The sequence below is a fragment of the Haemaphysalis longicornis genome, unplaced genomic scaffold (assembly GCF_048455015.1).
Source record: "Haemaphysalis longicornis isolate Haplotype H1 unplaced genomic scaffold, Haemaphysalis longicornis Haplotype H1 scaffold_5, whole genome shotgun sequence".
NCBI classification, from domain to species: Eukaryota; Metazoa; Arthropoda; class Arachnida; order Ixodida; family Ixodidae; genus Haemaphysalis; species Haemaphysalis longicornis.
In genome coordinates, this window is record NW_027526385.1 from 103,169,711 (window position 1) to 103,190,532 (window position 20,822).

Sequence of the window (20,822 nt, forward strand, 5' to 3'; positions counted from 1 at the left end):
GAATGTTTGTTATACAGTCGTTGTCAGAAGAGGGGCTACGATAAACACAGCCGACTACTTATGTAACGCCGTTGCAAATAATTTTGCAGAAGATTGCCTCAGCGTTTGGCACTGGCGGAAGAAGGGTGTACGATATAGAGCGTCGTATCAGCAGTGCCACGCCCCCACCACGGGATGGCCTACCTTTTCTAACAACCACATAGTTTTTTTTTTTTTTTTTGACGGTTCAACAGCTCGTTTATTAAAGCCCGCCCCTTTCTCATCATCCTCAGCGCTTTCGGTGCAGCTGCAGCGTGTTGCGGCGCTTCCAGCAGGCGCGGCGCGATCCGCCCACCGTCTTGGTGTAGCGGTGGCCCTTGCCCAGGCCACGTGACTTGCGGCCGGCCGAGGTGAGTCCACGCAGCTCGCGGTGCTTGTGCACCGACCCGCAGATCCAGTTGGCCTTGGGGTCGCGCCGGATGGCCTTGTGGATGGGGTCGATCAGGATCACCTCGTAGTACTTGAACGTCGAGTCCTGAGCCACCCAGTACGAGTTGAGCACCCGCAGCGCCTTGCACCTCCGGCCCACACGCTCCTCGGCGATGGACTGGTGGTTGCGGACGGGCTTGAGGCTGTTGACACCGTGGTTCTTGGGCTTGCCATAGGTGCAGCCCTTGGGCACCTGCTTCTTGCGGCCACCGCGGCGCACCCGGATGCGGTAGATTACGTAGCCCTGCTTGGCGCGGTATCCCAGGCGGCGAGCCTTGTCCGGCCGGGTGGGGCGGGGTGCGCGGTGGCACGTGTTGAGCTGGCGGAAGTGCCAGCAGCGCAGGCGCAGAAGGAACCGCATCACGTCCGACTGCTTCTTGCGCCACAGCTCCTGCATGTACTTGTACGCCCCCATGCTGGCCTCCTCCTCGTCGGCGTACTCCCTGGAAAAAGGAATAAAAAAAAAAAAAAAAAAGAGGGGGGGCTATTTCATGATTGTACACAGATGGCGACAGCCACGTTTCAGTAATAGCCACAATATCTGGTTCATAAAGCAGCAATGTGTTTTCGAGTGACTGTATTTTGTTCAGAATACTTCGTGCGTTTAGGTTAAGCAGCGTTATTTTTTGGTCTGCGCACTGCTGCGGGTTGTTGGTCGGGTTCGTGTGTCGCCGTTTTTTTTGTCTAAAGGCACCCTCTCTCCCTTTTCTTCGCTCCACACAAAGGCACAATTGTTTATGTAGAGTTTGTCGAAGGCTAGCGACACTTTATCTTTTTTGTCTCGGTTTTCTTTTGCGCTATCCCAAAGTTTCTTCCTTATGTCCCGTATTCTACGAGAGAAATCTTCTCCGATGGAGTAGTCTGTCTCCTTGAGTTTCTTACATTGCTTCAAAATTACCGCCTTCTGTCGCGTATCCAAAAGTTTAAAGATAACTGGTCGCGTTTTATCAGGAGCTGGCCTACGAAGACGATGAATTCTCTCAATCTCAATCGGGTCTAACTCGAGAGTGTCTCTTATGATCTCTTCGTTCACAATTTTTTCTAGTGATTCGCTCGTTTCGTCTTTTGCTTCCGGCAGACCATAAACGATTAGATTTTCTCTCCTGCTTCTGTTCTCGAGTTCGTCGATTCTTTTTTCCAATGTCTCTATTGTGCTATGCTTGGAAGTTACCTGGGTCTGACAACTTGCAAGGTCACCTTCTAATTTTGCAAGAGTGTCCAGTTTTCTGTCGATATCTACCAGCCGTTGTTCTTTGATTATCTTTATGTCCTCGGAAATTTCCTGAAGTTGATTGGAAATTTTATTACGGTCAGGGCCTGGATTAGCTTCTACGTCACCACCTAACAACAACAACATTTTGAGAAACTCGAAATATTCATACAGCGCACCACACAGCCGCGGGCACGGCAACACCAGTAAAAAGCGGTCACTCGACCGAGAGCATCTACCGTAGTTTTTGCTCACCTGTACGAGGAAGATGAACGGATTAGAATGCGGCATGCCGGTGCTACCATGCCCAGTGGCCGTGCGGCCGGCGCATCCGTCCTTTATAGGCTCCAGGGGTGGTGGCGCTACCAGTTGAAGACACGTGTAAGGATGGGTGCTTGTTGTTTTGTGCGGATCTCGTAGGTAGCTCTTGATTAGCGTCTGGTTCGCCACGTGCTGCTTGATTCCGTTGAATGCCGTACATCCCGTCGCTGTGAGCCGACCATCGTCACCATTGCTGGCAAGATGCTGCAGGCCCAGGCAGAGCTGTACGAGGAAGATGAACGGATTAGAATGCGGCATGCCGGTGCTACCGTGCCCAGTGGCCGTGCGGCCGGCACATCCGTCCTTTATAGGCTCCAGGGGTGGTGGCGCTGACAGTTGAAGACACGTGTCAGGATGGGTGCTTGTTGTTTTGTGCGGATCTCGTAGGTAGCTCTTGATTAGCGTCTGGTTCACCACGTGCTGCTTGATTCCGTTGAATGCCGTACATCCCGTCTCTGTGAGCCGACCATCGTCACCATTGCTGGCAAGATGCTGCAGGCCCAGGCAGAGCTGTGCGGCATGCCGGTATATATATATATATATATATATATATATATACAGTTGATTTGGAGAGACACCACTCGTCCCACAAACTACAAGCGTTGAAGAAGCGTTGATCCGAGAGAAAAAGTCAGCTTAAAGTGACTTTTTGGCTGTTAGACCCTTGCACTTTCTTGGCCTCCCTCTAGAGGGTCGCCCTTTATAGCCGCAATGATGATAGAGGGGTACGCGAAGAGGGTATTAGAAATAGTTCCGCATTGCGTTTGCCTGCCCCCATCTCGCGTGGGGAGAATTATCGGGGATTTGTTCAAGCAAATCGTACTTATATTGCCGCCAAAGGGCACAGAAGCCACTAAACCAGCTGTACTTGATGAGTTTTTTGCAATGCGCCCGGGTTTAATTTCGCGGGACAGATTTCTTTACAGCTATCAGAAACTGTACCCCAGAAACTTGCTAAGCTCTGGTTTGAAACATTCTACTTTAAATCTTGCTCAAAAAACATGTGTAAACCCATGTTGATGCAATATTTTTGATTGATGGATTGATTGATTGATTGATTTTGATTGATTGATTGTTTAACGCGCCGACGCAACGCAGGCGATGAGGCGAGCCTTTGTGAAGGGCTCCGGAATAATTTTGACCACCTTGGGATCTTCAACGTGCGCCCAAATGTCGTATACACGGCCGTTTCTGCCTTTTGCCTCCTTCAGAAAAGCTGCCGCCGTGGCAGGGAATCGAACCCGCGAATTCGTGCTCAGCAGCGCAACGCCTTAGCCACTGAGCCAACACGAAGGGTGCAGTTTTTTTTTACTGGTATATTCTTGTTTTCTATCATGGGGTGCATTTTTCGTCATACTTGAAGCAACGCTAACTCCGTTGCAAAATTTACCAATAACTTTCTACGCAAGCCTAACAAAAGTATTTGACTCGTGTATCACAAAACAGATTCCTGTACCTGTAACCACTACGCCGTTTAATAACTGTAATGCCGCGCGTAGTAAACGGAAAAGTATCTTTATAATGCAATGGAAAGATTGATCCTGGTAGAGTGAGAACATGCGGCGTTGTTTAAACCAAGCGGAAATAAATGCAGGGATCTGCCTGAAAAGTCGCTTTAACCATAGCAACAATAATAGGACAGAATGTATTCCAACTCTTTTCACCCCTAAAATACTGTAAGTAAATGTTTGAATTGTTCTTTCTGTGCAAGCACCACGGTCGTTTCGTTTTTTTTAACCAAAATCGCGAAGGAAACTGCGAAAACCTAAAAACGCAAGCAACAACACCCACTGAGCCGGACACATGTACCTGATCACAAAAGATCGCTTCGAGGAAATAAATGCAAATCCGAATCAAAACTGAATAAATTGAACCATTCGATCTTCCTCGCAGTAATGCGCAGAGCGAAGGAAGGTCGCCCCGCTGCTTGAATAATAAATCAAGAAGCATACGTCAGGCGCACGTCAGTCGCCCTTCGCACTGGTCTATCGCTTTGAATAGGATTGGTAAAACAACAAAAGATAGAAACAGGGGGAGGATTCTGACCCCATGCGCGTGCTATTTTAAGCTATCCTATCCGCCTAAACATTTTCACTAAGAATGTAGAGGCTTATGAATGTATAGAATGACGCAATTTACTTGTAGAAAACTGTCGTAAAATGCTTGGTTTTTATTAAAAAACGTTGTAATTCAACATTGCGACACCTATGACTTCTAGAAATATTATCACTCATAAGGTCTACAACCGACGCGCAGAGGATTTTTCATTTTCTGCTGTAATGCATGCACGCTACTCGCCAAAGTTTGGTAGCAGTCTTCGACAATTTCCTCTTTACTAGCGAAACTACTGCCGCTGAAAAATGTTCAGAATATGCACCCTCAGACGTTTTTTGTCAGCAACGCCGCAACGACTGGTCTCAGGCTTACTAGGACTCAAAGTCTTGTCAAAAGGTGCGTACACGTTACGCACTGAATTAAGATAGAGTTTTCTGAGTCACTTGCATCTACTGTGGTGTCCTAACAGGCGGTGCCTACTTTCCAGAAGTAATTTGCTGAAGATTTGGACAAACAGATAAACAGGGGTGCCAGCACTACGCGGTGATATTCTTCTCCCTCGTGAAAAGTTTTAACCCAAATTTGCTCCCAAAAGGGAAAATCGTGTTTATTTAGGAACACAACTCGAAGTTCTGGAACACTGGGTATAAGTATGCCTTTAAATAATGGTGCCTATTTTCGCTTATTGCACGCCACGGTTAAGGAGTTTGAGAACGAAATATAAGGATTTTTAAACCATCGACAAATCTTTCTGATACGTACATTGTACTTTAATGCTCACTGTGCTCAGCTCAGCTGCTTCCCCAGTCTTTAAAAATGCTTAGCTTGGAGGCATATTCTCCCCAAACGCAATAATTTCAGGGGTACCGTAGTAATAGGCTTATCTTACCTATGCCCTTATCTCACCTAAGTAGTTTTACCTTTGTGACAACTTTAGCATATCAGGGCCTCATATTTTTTGGCATCGGATAGAAGAACTGTACATACATTTTACTGCAGCTCGTGCAACAATAGCAAAGTCATTGTTGCGTACTAGGAAGGGCGAATTAATACTCACGGAGCACATTAAAAGGCAGGAACGTAAAACCGCGCGGTTTTACGCTATTGCTCAATAAACTTGTGCTGCAAATAATGTCGTTAATATTCAGTGCAGGTTGTATCAGAAGGAAAATACCATGTCGAAGCGTTTATAAGCGATAAAAATTACCTTAGCTTTGCGGAAATGTAGAAGCTGGAATAGGTTTTTTTCTGCCCGTGAAACAATTAGCCACTATTTCGTTTTCAATACAGGGAGGTTATGTGATGCAAAGATAAGGAAAATCTATTAGGTACGCTGCAATCGTCAAAGGCCCATTTTTCAAATTGCGTTTACAAACTTAGGCGAGCGCCAAACTTTATTTTTAGCACCTAAGCTTTGTTGTAACCAAGCTCTAACAAAGAATATGTAAATAACACTGTTTAGAGGATAACAGATGCAGGGCAGTGTTAGAAATACGAAGGTGGAAATGCGGTACACAATACCTTATACTTTGCATAAATGGCAAACCCAAACGCAGGATTCACTTAGTACGGGATTTTTGTGTTGCGCAATGAAGATTCTTCAGCAAAGTTTTGGCGCGAACCGTGAACGGGAGTAGGCAGAAGCAAAGCCGAATAACTGAACGGCTCTATGGCGTATCGTTTATTAGTTGGTTGCCCCATAAACCAGAACACTCGAGCTTGATAAAGTGGCTCAAAAATTGGTTTTGATAAAAAGGTATAGCGTCACTAACCTTTATGCTTACTTTTCTTTTTGGTTTGTTGTGGAGTAGATTCCGTAATCTCTTCAGGGTTTGTTATTTTAAACTCAGATCTAACAAAGAAAGCTTGCCGGTGCTTGCATCACTGTATTTGAGGTTGAAAGGAGGCAGGATTGTGTTTCAGAGGGACGATATACTACTGCTAAATGTGACGACGGGGCCTAAAAAGGGAAACAAATGATACGTGCACTGTCCGCATTAAGCGAATGTAAATGAGTCATGGCTTCTAGGATGTGTCTTCTTGAGACTGTCCTTTCGCAAAGTTAGTTAGGTGTCTGTGTCTTATGGAATCGCTACTGGGAACCGCATAATAACTACGAAAAATAACAGTCTCCAAATGCGGAGTATTTAAAGTAAAATCTTTTATATTACGTTTTTAGTTTGTTTACAATGATATACAACTCTTGCACGTTCGAGAGTAGAACATGCTGCTCCTGTTTTAAAACATGGCCTCGAAAGTTTAGCTGCATTTGCAAATAATCATTGAAAACCTATCTGTGCCAGTGACTCTTAAAAAATTATATGAGGCAGCTACAACCTTAAATATAAGTTTTTATCTACTCGATTGGCCATTGCGGTCAGCTGCAACGTTTAAAAAGCCTATTGCAACGGTCTTCAGGCTTCATTCTTTTAAAAACCCACATTCATATTTTGTTCAGGAGATAGCCTCCATGAAATTCGCCCAGTTATTTGACCCGAATTCACTCTACCACTTCTTTTTGTCCAAAGCGATGAACAACCTTAACTGTGCTACGAAACCGCTAATGATAATCAGGGCAATCACATGCACACATCAGCCTTGACGGCTCAGCATTTTAACCAGAAATGATTACAGTTTTCTCTAGCATTGTTGTGTCTTTATATTTCCCTTTGGGGAATTCGTTTTTTCATAAACCTACGGACTGGCGTTCTCTCGTGCTGTGAAATAATCTACACGTTGGAGGTATGCCTAATACCGCTTTTTTGTTTCCCACAACATCGCAACGGACATACTTAGGTAGTATTTATTTGGACAGTGAAAATAGGATTTATATTTATCTTGTTTCCACGCGCGGTAGTAGGTATCTTTTTTCTTAAGTATTGAGAGTATGTCCTTAGCTACCCACAGCCAAACAGCAAAATTATATTGACGACGCAATAAATCCCGTGTAACAGTTAGCTGCACTCTGTACGCAACAGATGATGTTTTCACATTTGTGGACGTCGCTATCATGTTGGGTTTCAAAATTTGTCAATTTAGCCGGGCTACTAACATGTCCGTAGTCAACTGGGAGAACTGGCTGATATAAGTACGTCCTAGGCACGGACATAAATGTGGGTTTAGTCATCAATCAGAATATCATAAACTCTTTCCCCCAGAATTTTGGTTTTTAGAGAATGTGATAAAAAATGTTGCAGAATTTGCTGACACGCGAGTAGCAGCACTCAATACATTTTTAAGCTATATGATTGCAGCAAAAACATATAGTCTCGTCTCGGAGCCGTCAGTTAGTCAACAGTAAGATTCCGCGTAAGATTAGAAAAGAGCTGCGAGATATAACAAGATTCAATATAACTTCCATTCCCAAATTTTTTAAAAGTTGTGTTTGGTGGCCGATAAAATACAGCAATCTTCACACCAAGTTTGAGGTATACAAAAAGAGATTCGACAAAATGTCTGCTACATCACATTTCTCTCAAGCATTCATATTCTATGTTTTTATGCAGGAGCAAGAAGTCTCTAACTCCCAATATTTTGATAATGTTTTCGCTTCGGAATTTTATTTCAAAGCCCTGCTTGGCATAGCTGCACCAGCTTTATTTCTTTCATTTTGCTACTCCGAGCTATTTTATTGATGTATGTAAAAACTTCTAAGCTCAGCACAACTCTCCGATAATATATGTCTAATTACCAATAAATTTAGAACCAAATATTCGCGCCAGGAGTTAAGGATTGGGAATTTCTTCAGATCGTACTGATAAAAATGGTCTGTAGCAAAGTCTTCATTGCACTCCGCCTCAATCCACTGAAAGAGGTGCAGCATGCTATGCGCACACCAAATAAATAAAAAAAAAGACCGACGAGTCAGATACCTGACACGTGACTTCAGTAGCAACTGGGAGTAGAGTGCACTATCTTGCTCAAAGCTTTCTTAAAATCCGGAGTTTCAACGACCAGCTTTTACTTATATTTTTGCCTTATGCTGAGTTTTGTTTTCTGATGAGTTCTTATTGCTCCAATACTCACTAAAACAGTTTTAATTGCAATTTATTTTCTGTTCGCAGGTGTATTTTTTTGCTGTCCGCGAACGGGGAAAATTATAGTGGCTATAGCGTGAACTATAGTTAAAATTAACTTGTGCAACATTTGGGTCCGGTTTTATGGACACTGGCTAATACCAAAAATAAAACTGGGACCTAAAATACCATTCTGGCGATTTTTTCTTGCTACATTCTGCTAAAGTTGCGTTACTTCTGCGAGTTTTACTCGTGCTTCTATTCATTTTTGAACAGCGGAGATGGGGAAGGGAATGACACATCTGGGTATGATAAGTAATGCATTACACGTTGTAATGTGTTTAAAGCTTCGTGCTCTTACACAAACAGTTTACAAACGCCCCAACGCATTACTCTCAAGAAAACGCTTTACGTTGTAGCTTCCGTCAGTGTGAGATTTATTCCATACTTTCTCAACCAACTAAATCTAACCCACACACCTCGTTCACTAGGGATTCTCAACAAAAAATGACTCCGTCGAGGCGAAACAGCCTCATACCAGGAATGGAAATTTTCAGAAATAGTTAGTGATTTTAAATATTTTCAAAAAACGAAGCAAGTGTTGGTGGTGCGCGAGCTTTCGTAAACTAGGTTCTCGCGACTGACTTTTCGCCGTACCTAAACCCAGCTCCTTTTGAAGTGATGCTCTAAGTTTAGCACGGTGTCTTGTATACATACGTCCCGAAATGCTCCTTCAACGCAGCGTTCTTCTTCGAGGTGTTTGATACTGAATCAAAAAAGCATGTTGTAACTGCAGTTTACAAGAAACTTCGCTTCTGATGTTCGAAAAAATACTTTAATTTCGTCCGCACTGGGGGGAGTGGATGGTATGCTCTTAGCAGTGAAAAAAAACAGACATAGGCCCTAGTAGCCGAGCGAGGCAAGAAAGTACTACAAAGCTAAGGGAGGTGTCAAGTAATGGAAGTATCAATCTCGTCGTTAGAAATTCATATTTTTGCTCAATAAAAACTAGAAAGAGCGTGCGGTGCTTAAGGGAGAAGCCATTCTGGCTACAAACGCACAAGTTTCTATAAATTACGTATGCCAGAAGTGCGATTGCAACCGCCCTTTAGTGCGGTCGTTTTAAATCGGGGGTAGAGGCATTTTGTATGACCCGATGCGGAAACGGGAAGACGGCAAATTCTTTCTGCAACCTGTGTCCTGATAACAACAGCCATACCCCTATTGACCCTACCCAAGGTTACAGCAGTATGGATGCAAACAATGCCTATGAAGCATGAAAATCGGGAAACGAAAATGTATAGATGATGAAATACTGCGCTGACACGACAGCATCAATATCGATTTCTTCCAAGTTAAGTGCAAATATAAAGATACAGCCAAACTGTACTGTACCGAAAAATGCAAAAAGGTTAACTGATGTGTGCCCTTTCTTTGCATCCAGGATCTGAAACGGGTGTGAATGTGAACACCCAAATACGTTAACGGACGATACGAGGGGAGGGTAGAAGTAAAGCAGCAGCCCACTGCGGAGATAAGGCCCCATATGGCGCAGATGACGCCATGACAATGACGCCTCGATAGAAAGTCATTTCACTTGCTTGGCCCTTTGCGGACATTTCTTTCTCTTCAGATTAGTATTGAAGCAAACACGTATGTATTTTCATGTGAATATGACACGCGCGAACTGCACTTATTGAGATACGAGGCTTCTTGATGCCCTCCGGGTACAGTGCGTTACGCTTCCTATTGTGCAAGGTCCAGATAAGTAACTCTCCTGTGCTTCCCTTGAGGCACTCCCTGACTTCTTTCCATTGTTCCCGGCTGCATTCAGGAGCCAGTGTTGTGTTGCTGACACTGCCGGTTCACATTGTTATTCGCTCAAAATGCATGCACATATTTTGCGTTTTTTCTGCCGTTTTTCATTGAAGACTAAGGAAAAGCTTTACGATCGTTTATACAAAGACGGATATATTACACCAAATATTACATATACTCGGCTCCGTAGAGGTTGTTACAAAAATTATAGAGCAACTTTATGAAGAGGTATTCTAGTTGCGGATTCGCTGCATTAAGAGGGCCACATATTTTTGCTCGTTTAGTAAACATCTGCGCATCGGTCTCAGCGGTACTTCCTTCTGATAAAGTGTTTCCCGATGCGTTTTCCGGATATAGGTTGCTCCGTACTTATGTCACGTTGTTCTGGACTTCAGAGGATGTCCACAGACTTTTGAATGAAAAGTTTTCGCGTGTATGACTCACGGAGTGCTTGCGCACAAAAAGCACAGCCCTGCTTCATACAACATAATTTTGCGAACATTTGTCGGAACACTAAAGTGTGCTTAATTGTGTTGAAGGCGTTAAGTGTTAGGGTGCTAAGTGTGTTGAAGAATAATGCCTTGTCTTAGGGATGCTACTAATGCTTCGTTACCATTTCATCGTGGTGGCGTTTCATCCTCGCTTTTGTTTCTTCAATATTTTACTGGAATTACCTAAACAGGCAGGCTTGTGACACTTCCCGCAAAACTGTCTTCTAATCAGAAGTTTTCGCTTCATTGGTGCACCTGTTATACTTACGCGTAATCACGTGCACGTGCCACAACGCATATTACCAGCGAAAAAAACAGACAGGGACGAGGAAAGAAGCAGACGGGACACTCGCTAGAGTGTCCCGTCTGCGAGTGTCCCGTCTGCTTCTTTCCTCGTCCCTGTCTGTTTTTTCGCTGGTAATATGCATCTAAGTCAACACCAACTAGCCCAACTTTCAGCCTTAACGTGCCACAAGACATGACGTCAGTGCTTTGCGCACTAGACTAACCAGACTAACAAACTAAGCTTATGTTGGCAACGTACGTAACTATTCCAACTCTGAAGACGTAACTCTAGGCCATTAACGCATTAGCCTAACTCGGGCGACCAAGGGGAGAGTTTTTTTGTTAAGGCGCTTCCACAATCATCATCGCCAGAGAATGTTGGCTTTCCTGTAGTGCATTTTTGGAGCTGTCGGATGAAACAGAGGTACAAAGAAAGCGTCGCTTTATGAAAAAGTTTTCCTAGCGCTCCTTACAATGCGTTCTGCGAAACACGAATCGTGCATTTTTTTTTTGCTTCCGATAACCTCTTCTCCAGGATCGTTCTGGCCATTTTAAGAGCGGAAGCAAAAAACCACGCCTTTTTTATTGTCATAAAAAGCCGTTTACGTCATCAATTTATGTTCAAAATGAATAAGAATTCTTTGTTACGGACTTCACAACTCATTGATTTTTTGGCGCATTGGAAGCATTGTAATTATTCCCAAACTCCGTGATTCAATAAAACGTTCCCGTTATTCTCGTGCACTCAGGAATGTCTTGAATTTCGCTGTAAGAGGTGCATAAAAAATGGCTCTTCGTTTTTTAGGTTAAGTTCAGCTCAGAATACCCAGCTTTTATGTTCTCTTCGTTCCCCATAACTTCCGCAGGCCTGTACAAAACTGAGAATAAAATACAAACGGGAGTTTCCTTACCACAGAAAATAAAAAAAAGCGCGTATATGGCTCCTTTTAACGACCGCAAGTGTCGTTAGAAGGAGCCTGCACTGTATATTGTTCTTTCCTGCCCAACACAGGGAAAACCCTGCTTCATCTTATTTTATGGGCGCTTCTCTACGACCACTTAAAAACTGGTGCGCCACAGGCGACGTACGCAAGTGGCAGAATGTGCGTTAACTTCTCTAATACTTACCCTTGGATATGGAAATGACCCGCGCTGATTAACGTCACAACAAGACAGGAGGTATTTCCCTTGTTAGCACGCATTTTAATGTTCTTTGTTTTGCTTCGTCACACAGTGTGGTCATCAGTCTGGCTGTACTGTACATTTGTCTAGTCCTCTATTGAATTCTTTCACTCTACGTAAAGAAAGAATGGAATGCTGGATCATGCTTGATGAGTCATTCAATGAAGGCTTCATCTGTTCGTCTTCATTGTTGGGATCCTACCCTATGGCGCTTCACGATAAAGGGAAGGGTTGCCATGACACCCGGCGCGATGCGATGTTATTACGTCTTCCTTCCGGGAATATAATCCCCCTCGCGTTGAGACACCTATAGACACTGGTTTCTTTTTCGGGGCACAGATGAATGTTTTTTTCTGCGGTACGTTCCCATGTCGGGTTTTCAAGGAAAACATCTTAAGTGTTAAAGGCTGCATTTTCACAAGAACACAAGCAGCACCTGAGAAGACCCTTAGCATAGGAAAGTTTCTATCCAGACCCTAATCGATAACCATTTACTTGAGCAAACGGCTTTCGAGCTTTACCAAAGCGGGGGGCGTGGATATGGAATATATACTGGAGAAGGGAAGAAAATTCAAACAAAGATATTTATACGCACACATGATAACCTAATTGTAAAAGCTGAATCTACCATTTTTAACCGGAAATATTGGGGTTGGGCTGGCGTTTTTTTAAACAACGATCGTTCTCTTGGATGACAAGAAGCCTCGCTGAAAATATGTTACGTAGGATTGTCTGTGCGGTTTCCTCCCTTTCCTGTCATACATGGGAAGTAAATGACTGAAAATATACTAGTATTAAACAGTATATCAAAAGTCTAATAATTTACCAGATCTTGCAGACAACCTTACGAAGGACATTGTATAAACGTTTTGTCCTGAAATCACTTTCTTAGGTCGGTTTATTTTTTTCTGTATGCATGTTTTATTCTTCTGGGTGCATTTTTTATTTAATTTAGCAGCAAGTGGTCATGGAAGCATGTAATGTTTTTATACCAATTTAGGATCATAAATAGGTCACTGCAATAACTAAAAGAACACCAACCAATTACTTGCCACAGTATACACTAGTTACCTAGTGCTTCTACTAACTGGCCAGGTTTAACCTAGCAAAAAGCTACGCGTGACAGTGCGCACCGGCTGAGAGCACTTCAAGACATAGGCACATTCAAAGCGCACATATCTCACTTAGTCAATAAATGATTTCAGCAGAAAATGCCACACGTGAAGCGATATCATGGTATCACCTGATACCCAGGGACTAAGTTCATGATATTGTTACGTGGCGGCAGAGCAACGGACTGGAACCATGGTTGATGATTAAACGATGCGTTAAAAAGTAGAACTATCTATGTACAGTTGTTGGCATGGCGGCCATTAGAGAGCCCGCAACAGACCTTTCGTTGTCGTCATCATGGTACTCATCCTAATTGGGTCAGTTCCGTGACATGATGACCCACCGGTCAAGGGAGACCGTCCCGGTGGAAGCTTCGGCAGGATGGACTTGTGATGCGGATGAGGAATGCGATGAGAGTGTACAAGGAAGAATCACTTGCCGCCACGGATGGCGATGATGTTCTTGGTGGTGCTGGCACCGCAGCAGCGATGTCCTCATGCGTGACAGCTGCGGAGGTTGTAGCAGCCACGTTGGACGAAAAGGCTGTGGATGCGACATTTGTGGTTCGTCCCGTCACGGCGGGTCTCTGCAGGCTTTCGTCGGCGTCTCACGGGCTGGGGAAAGGGGCGGCGGACATGGTTGAGCTGTGGTTACGGCAGGGCTGGGGCTGCCCGGGACTGCTCCTTTAGAGTTGACGGCTGGGTCCACGCCCATGGTATCAAAGCTGAGCCCAGTATGTGGATGTACCCCGCACCTTCACCAACCAAAATATTACGTAGCGGCCGAGCAAATGACTGGAACCAGGGTTGAATATGAACCGATAATTTAAACGGTAGAACGATCTATGTACAATATTTACATAGCGGCCATAAGAGAGCCCGCGCCAGCCACGTGGTTGTCGTCTTCATCGTCGTCGACTTAATTGGGTCAGTTCCGTGACAATATCATGTGCCCTGAGCTCACACGCGAACGCCAGCGCGCGGTGACAGTTTCCTATTACCCAAACGTGAGTCCACTGGCCCGTCTCCGGTGCGTGGTCAATAGCATATAACGTAGCCCACTGCACACTCCTCTCCGCGCATTCCGCGCTAAAGGCTTTTGCCTAAATAATTCTCTCATAGGAATTATTCGGACTTGCTTTTTTCCAACTTGAAAAGTCTTTTGAACAAAGTGTTGGATTAGTGCCAGCAACGACGCCATGGTCTTGGCGTAAATTAGTAGTTGGACCTTTAGGTCCTTGTGAAAACTATTTTACTTATCATTCCTGTCTTCGGCCGAAAAGCAAATAATTGTTCCCTAAAATTTTATAGCCTTATTCCCCTGTGAAAGTGAGACACTTGTTTACCGTACGCTTCAACATCGCAGCCTCATTAGATGAAGGAAACAACGATGCTAAACGTGTTGTCATCGTCAGCAGGGAGAGCAAACCCGAGTGAGTACGTGCTCAAATGAGGAGTAGAATGTCTTGTGAGCAAAGGTCTTGCGCTGTCAACAAGCCAGCCGTTCTCCACTCACAAAACAAGGTACGTGCTTGAGCTTCCTGTTCTTCCAAACCCTTCACTTCGTGACGCAGGCTGGTGCAGAATCTCTTATTGTGTGTTTTTTTCTAAGCTTCGGATCCTCGGGCTAATCACAGTTCGTTTACTACGTGGTACAAAGCAGCGATTCCCGAAATAGCGGAGAAGGCGCGGGAGAAAGGAGGGGGTAAGGTCTAGCGGAAGTCTTCTATTTCGGTGTAGATGGCCGTTTGTTTTTGTAAATTTAGTGTGGACGCCGATTTATTTCGAAGTACAACAACGAGACAGCTGACAGACGCAATGACACAAAATTTGCGCGTTCAAGGAGCTAAAGAGATACTATGCTCTTTTAAATTCCTTTAAAAAAGTCAAACTTTTAGCAGCGAAATTAGGTGCCTCTGTTTCCCAAGCTGAATTGATAACAATTTACGGCACCTGCTTGTTCGTAACAAGCTATATATAGATACCTTAAGGCTTGATATGCAGTGCAGAAGTCAGAAGAACCATTTTAGTCCTGCGTACATGGTTTAGTTTCACGTTGAAATGACAATTCTCAGGTGACCTACCGCTGCTGTTAAACAGCAAACTTCGGATACTTCTCAGTCTAAAACAGCTTTTCGATGAATGGCAATAAACTGGCGAAGCTTGCGCTAAGTCGCGCAGAAATTGAACGGTATGGCAGCGGCAGGATTTTTTTCAACCTGAACACTGAAAAAGAAATCAGCGCGGATTCGTACAAGTCTGGTGTGTTTATTTTTGCATGTTCCGTGATCGCATGGAACTGTGCTAGTAGTAGACATTGCCATATGCATCGATGTTGCCATGTTTCTCATACCAAGCATTACATGCGCAGTATCGCTTAACGACAGCTGGGGCGCACCAGCGACGAGTACGTGCACGGCGCTTTCGCGACGTTCCTGGAGTCCCGTCAAGGTTCCGTGGAGCAGCCATTGCTCGAGCTGTGGTGTTGTTGGATGCTAGGCGACGCGATGCGCTCGTCGGGGTTTTTTCCAGATTTTTTTATTGATGTTTCTGCGCGTGCAGCCGGTGCTCTGCGGTCACCGCAAGGCGCGCTCTCCCGAGCACTCCGAATTTTTTGGTATTTTAACGCGTTGCGCACTATGCGCGACACATTACGGCCACCCACGACAGCATGGCTGGCAACAAAATGTAAATTAGCCCTTTTTTACTCCATTTAAAAGCTCATCTCTTCCAAACACAAACTTGGGCAAGCATCAAATAAAAATACCCGTTCTGGGAATTGGCGTATAGGGGATAAAATGAGTGAGACCTTCTAATAGCGCCTATTTGCTATTAATTGCTCAGTCTTTGCTAGCACAATCTAAGCCTTTGTTTACTTCTGATATGCACTGTCAATTCGCACTTTAACTGAGTTTAATGTAATGGCACGGGTATAGGTATCTGGAGTTGGTTGTCTTTGTGGCAGCCATAGCCAACGCTATTTGTGTTTCGTCATTTTAGAATGTTCTGATTTTGTTACACGGAAAGAAAAGATTGTTTACACAGCATATGCCATCCTAAACCTTAATTTCTGGAATTCTCGCTCGACGTCATGGTTCCACCATGTCCTATCTCCTTTTAAGTTGGAAAGAACTGTTGCGACTGCGGCGCAGGAAAGTCATCTGAAATTGAGCGCCTTACCAAAATATTTTTATGCGTGGAATCTTTTGATACTGAGAACCACACGACGAGAGCGGCTTGGCGAAATGACTCCCGGTAACGAAAGGAAAAGCCCGTGAACGTTCCATCGCGAGCCTCTCTTCGGTGAAAAAGCTCTGAAGTTCGTCGCATTTTAAGTCTCCAGCATCTGCACATTTCCAACAATCAGTTACTTTATGTTTGTGAAATTTTGGGAATTTTTCGAGACCTATGGGTACGATCGAATTTTGCCACTGCATTGATGTTTATTGATGTTAGAGTGCATCTTTGTAGTGCTCCCGGCGGCCTCGGTTTTGTCTGGTCAAGCAGATTTGAGCATATGGTAACTTCTTTTTTTCCTGGAACACAAATGAGAAAAGGAAATTTTTGGGTTCTTTGCTTCATGGAATGTAGGCGCAATGTCTACCCATTTTATATTTTTCTGATAATTTAGTTGTCTAAATGTTTGCTCGGGGACCTTGATGGCAGCTGGTTGAAAGCAAAACGTCTAGGAATATTTATCCTTAGTTAGAGCTTTGCAGAAGTGTAACTTTATCATTTTTTGATAAAAATCAGGCAAAAAATTATTCTCCAACCGGAGAAGCGCAATTAAGGGGAAGTGACAGGGGTAGGAACCAATTTTCGTTTCCACGATGGCTGTTCAGCATAGGGTTCTGGCTGACAGTGAGAAGCGTAAAATTACATATAGCCGCCAGTTTCCTTCCGTGTGCTTCTCATATGTAACAGACGGAGTGCTTCCTTTAAAGTGATCTTTCCATCTCAAACTACATTATTTTTCTACGACAAATTTAAATAGCTTAGTACTTCTATATCAAGAAGTAGAAGCATACGGCGTTTTGGTATTTTGTATCTTCAAGGGGTGCCGTATTATCTGCTAATGTTTTATGCAAACATCATGGCCTTCTATTTACGTTCCGCTACGGGTGACCCGAACCGTATATATAACTTCTTATACTATTATTTTTATGAAACAGTAGATAAGAGCATCCGGACTTCCAGTTTGTCATTACAGGGAATATTTGCTTCAACAACGCCATATCTTTGAAAAAAAAAGTATTTTTGTAGAATACAAGTTTTTGAGGCGCTAATTTAAGACTGCATTTTGGCAGAAGAGTTTAAATTTTTACAGATGTAACAGTAGTCATGTAAAGTAGAATCCGTTCTTCCAGCTATCAAAACATGGTTAAGTACCCTAGGTCTGCGTATTTTTATATTTATTATCCAACCGGCTACAAGTTAGGGGAATCCACTTAATAAAGTAAAATACCTAATTAAGCCGAAATCACCGCTACTCTTGCTCTACAATATACCTCTACAATGAGCGTTTCTCAAGCACTTTGGAATAAAAAAATTTTCGCGAATGCTTTAGGAGTGTGCTCTTGCTTTCAGCAAAACTTGCATGTCCCCCTCGCTGTTGTGCTATTTGGATAATACGCACGAAATTATTCGTCACAGATAGAAGAAAATAAGTAGAGTTGACTCTTATACGACGCCTATTTAGCGGAAGAATTTGTAGATGACTCAGAACGATGAGCTGGTTTGCAGAACTGCCATTGGACATTTTCGCAGTGAGTAAAGACACTGGTCTAGCAATTTCGACCATTCGCTAAGTCAAACGTAAACATAAAACTCAAATTTCTTTCACCATCCCAAAAGTATCAGTTCATTAAGAATGAATCATAGCCCACCAAAAAAAAAAAAAAAAAACGCACAGAGAACGATGGAGTGATGGGTGGATGGTAGTCGTTGGGCGAAGGACAATTCTAGAGCTATTAAACGTGCCTAAGATGAAAAACTAAAATATTTTAGAACGAGACCTACGTCGTAAACATTTTCCCTCTTATTCCACGTTACAATAAAAGTACTCCGCGAAATTACTTAGAGAAAACGACTGCTTACGTGTAGGCCTGAATACAAAATTGCTAGAGTTCCACGGTCGAAATAATTTTCAGTAATGCTCATACATTATTTATTTGTCCAAAAGTTCTTTTCATTGCTTCCACATGGCGTGGTAGGTATTTGCACATATTAAAGAGGCCATGAAGTCAAAATACCTCTAATTTTTTTTTCAAATATAGTATTCTTTAGTATTTAGCTCAGCTTCCTCCCAGCTTTGAAACCGTTTTTAACCAAAAAATCACGCAGTAAATAATAAAGAACATTAAAATTTTCTGTTACGTTGATGTCAAACTAGCTTGAGGCACGAAATGTGACCAGCAATAAAACGTATGTATCATTGGGCTGACTGCAAGTTTCCATTTCAGTGAGACAATAAAATGAAACAAGAGGCCCCATTACATGCGTCCAGTCATGCTCTTCGCTTTTGTTTAGGTGGGGGGCTGACAATCTCGCAGCCAAGACTCTGTGACGTCATGGAAAAGTGGTCTGAAAGTGGCTGGGAGTCGCCACTCCCCCAAATGTTTTCTTTATCAGAGAAATCATCTTTTTGATTCCTGCAAAAGACTCTTTTCAATGAACAAAACTTACATTTTGTATTGATAATCTTCAACCCGGAGAACCTCTCTCATGGCGCACCTTTCACGCTCACGTGACGCAACCCATCCTGTTACTCAAAAACAGAATAAAAAAAAACTAAGCACTTCGTATGATGCAGTTGATTCGAAGAAATAGGTGTCTAAGGGGCGAAAAAATATACCAAGCTTGGGTTTCATGTTTGCAGCCCCGCTGCAGGGTGAGGATGTGGCCAGATTTCGAAGCTCGCTGCGGCTTCGGATGAGATGGCGTGTTCTCTCAGAGCCTTCACTGTTTATGGCGTCTTTTTAAGCGAAGCTTGTGTACACAGGGTTTTATGTATTTTCTTATTTCCCAGTACTTAAACTCCAGAGCTAAAAGTTTCTTTGAACCTTCATACTTTTTATAACGAGATGCTTTAAATGCTTTCCAACACATGACATCTTAACATTGAACGAACAACACGAACAGCTAGCGAGATACCACCGTCAAAGTTATACCTGAACTTTTATGTATGTTAGAGAAAAGCAATAAACAAAGGGTTAGTGATGTCTTGGAAGGATACAATCGGTAAAAAGTGGTTGTACTTGGGTCAGTTTCCAGGATGCAGGAACGAAAGCCTCACAAGTAGCTTGTGAAACAAGCCGATAATCTAGCGCGCACAATCCAAAGTTTTAAAGATTACTAATGAGTCTTCAGTGTGATTCTCGTCGTTTAAGATGTGCCTGGGATATATAAAATCAAATGCGTGTTTGTTCCTTCGAAACCACATACTATGGTACTCTTTCCACGTGCCTTTATTGACAGCGGGAGAGTTCTTTGGTAAACCACCCGAATGTCCCTCAAACAATCTTGGTAGAGATACAAGGTCGGCTCGTTTCTTGACTGAATCTTTCATCCGCTTGGCGACAAAAAAAAGGCACCCGTTCACTCCGTGCAGAAGGCTTACCCGAAAATATGTCACGTGCGGCAGGTATTTTGCCTATCACTGGTGGCCTACCCATTTCCCCGTCAAGTTCGGCAGGTGTTTGCCGTTGCCAAGTAGACGCTGCTCTAAGTACCCTGCTGTTATAGCTTGAGCTGTGACTCACGAAGTATCTCGCTGCGGGCGCGCTACACTTGACATGTAGCCAAGCCAGTCTTTCCCCCTTACATCTAACTCATCCCCAACCTGATATTACCGCACATGCCAATGGGGCGCCGCCGGAAGAGTTTCCCGTGCACACGAAACCATCCTATTTTCCATTGGCTTCGGTGTATAAAGCCTTGCTTTGCAACTTTTATGCAAGCAGACCCGTGAGCCACGATGATAGGATGTCGTGCCGACCAATAAATGTCATTTACTGGCACTAGCGCAGACACGCGAAGTTTCAAATGCGTCAGAACCTGTCATGTAAGCCGCATAGTTCGAACAACTTCTCATGAGATTTCCTCCCCCAGATATTGGAAGTGGCGGACGCAGAAGGCAATCTGTGCACCCGGAACCGAATGTTCCACATTTAAATGGAAAAATTATTCTTTCGCGCCAGTAGGCAGAACAAGGATTTCAGAATACGGTTTGTGCTGTCGCTCTAAGGGAGTGGTATTTCAGCGCTAGTTATAAAATATAGTAGCCACCATTGCGGTGCATTTAAATGGAATATTGGCGGCACACCGCGAGTGTCATTTGCCTCGGGAGTAAGATTTTCTGAAGACTGTTGCATTTGCACTTTGCTATACAACGGCTGAACCGGTAACATTTTTGTCCGCAAGAAGCCCACATCGAAGGTGTGTACGTTAGCTGGGTAGTTTGTCGCAGAACAATAGTAAATTGTACTCGTTATTGTATGACTTCCTGGGCTAGCGACTTCACCCGTCCTTTCCCCCTTGACTCCGGTCGCAACATTTGAGGGCTGGGCCGCGTACGCTAGTGCCGAGTGACCCTTAGGGACATCTGAAACTAGCAAAATGCATCTACAACTGAAAAGCATAATAATTCAGAGGATGGTGCAAGCCGTACAGAGGGAAATATTTTACGTAAAAGCATCTAAACTCTAACCAACCAGGCCTGGTTATTTTTGTTTCAGAAGGGTAATAACAGCGGTTTTTACTTTCTGATTTCCAGGAACCGTAAGCGTAATTATTCATAAGTATCCAGTTCTGTGTTAATGGTAGAAGGGCGCTACCATTGCACTCCAAACGCAGCACGGAATTC

The 20,822-nt window shown here is 43.7% G+C and overlaps 1 pseudogene across 1 annotated transcript; it reads right to left on the reverse strand.

Annotated features, from left to right (window-relative positions):
• Positions 1–205: 205 nt before the first annotated feature.
• Positions 206–928, reverse strand: LOC144138655 (large ribosomal subunit protein eL15 pseudogene; annotated as a pseudogene). The gene has a single exon (XR_013315925.1). The product of XR_013315925.1 is annotated as a large ribosomal subunit protein eL15 pseudogene (transcript).
• Positions 929–20,822: the final 19,894 nt, after the last annotated feature.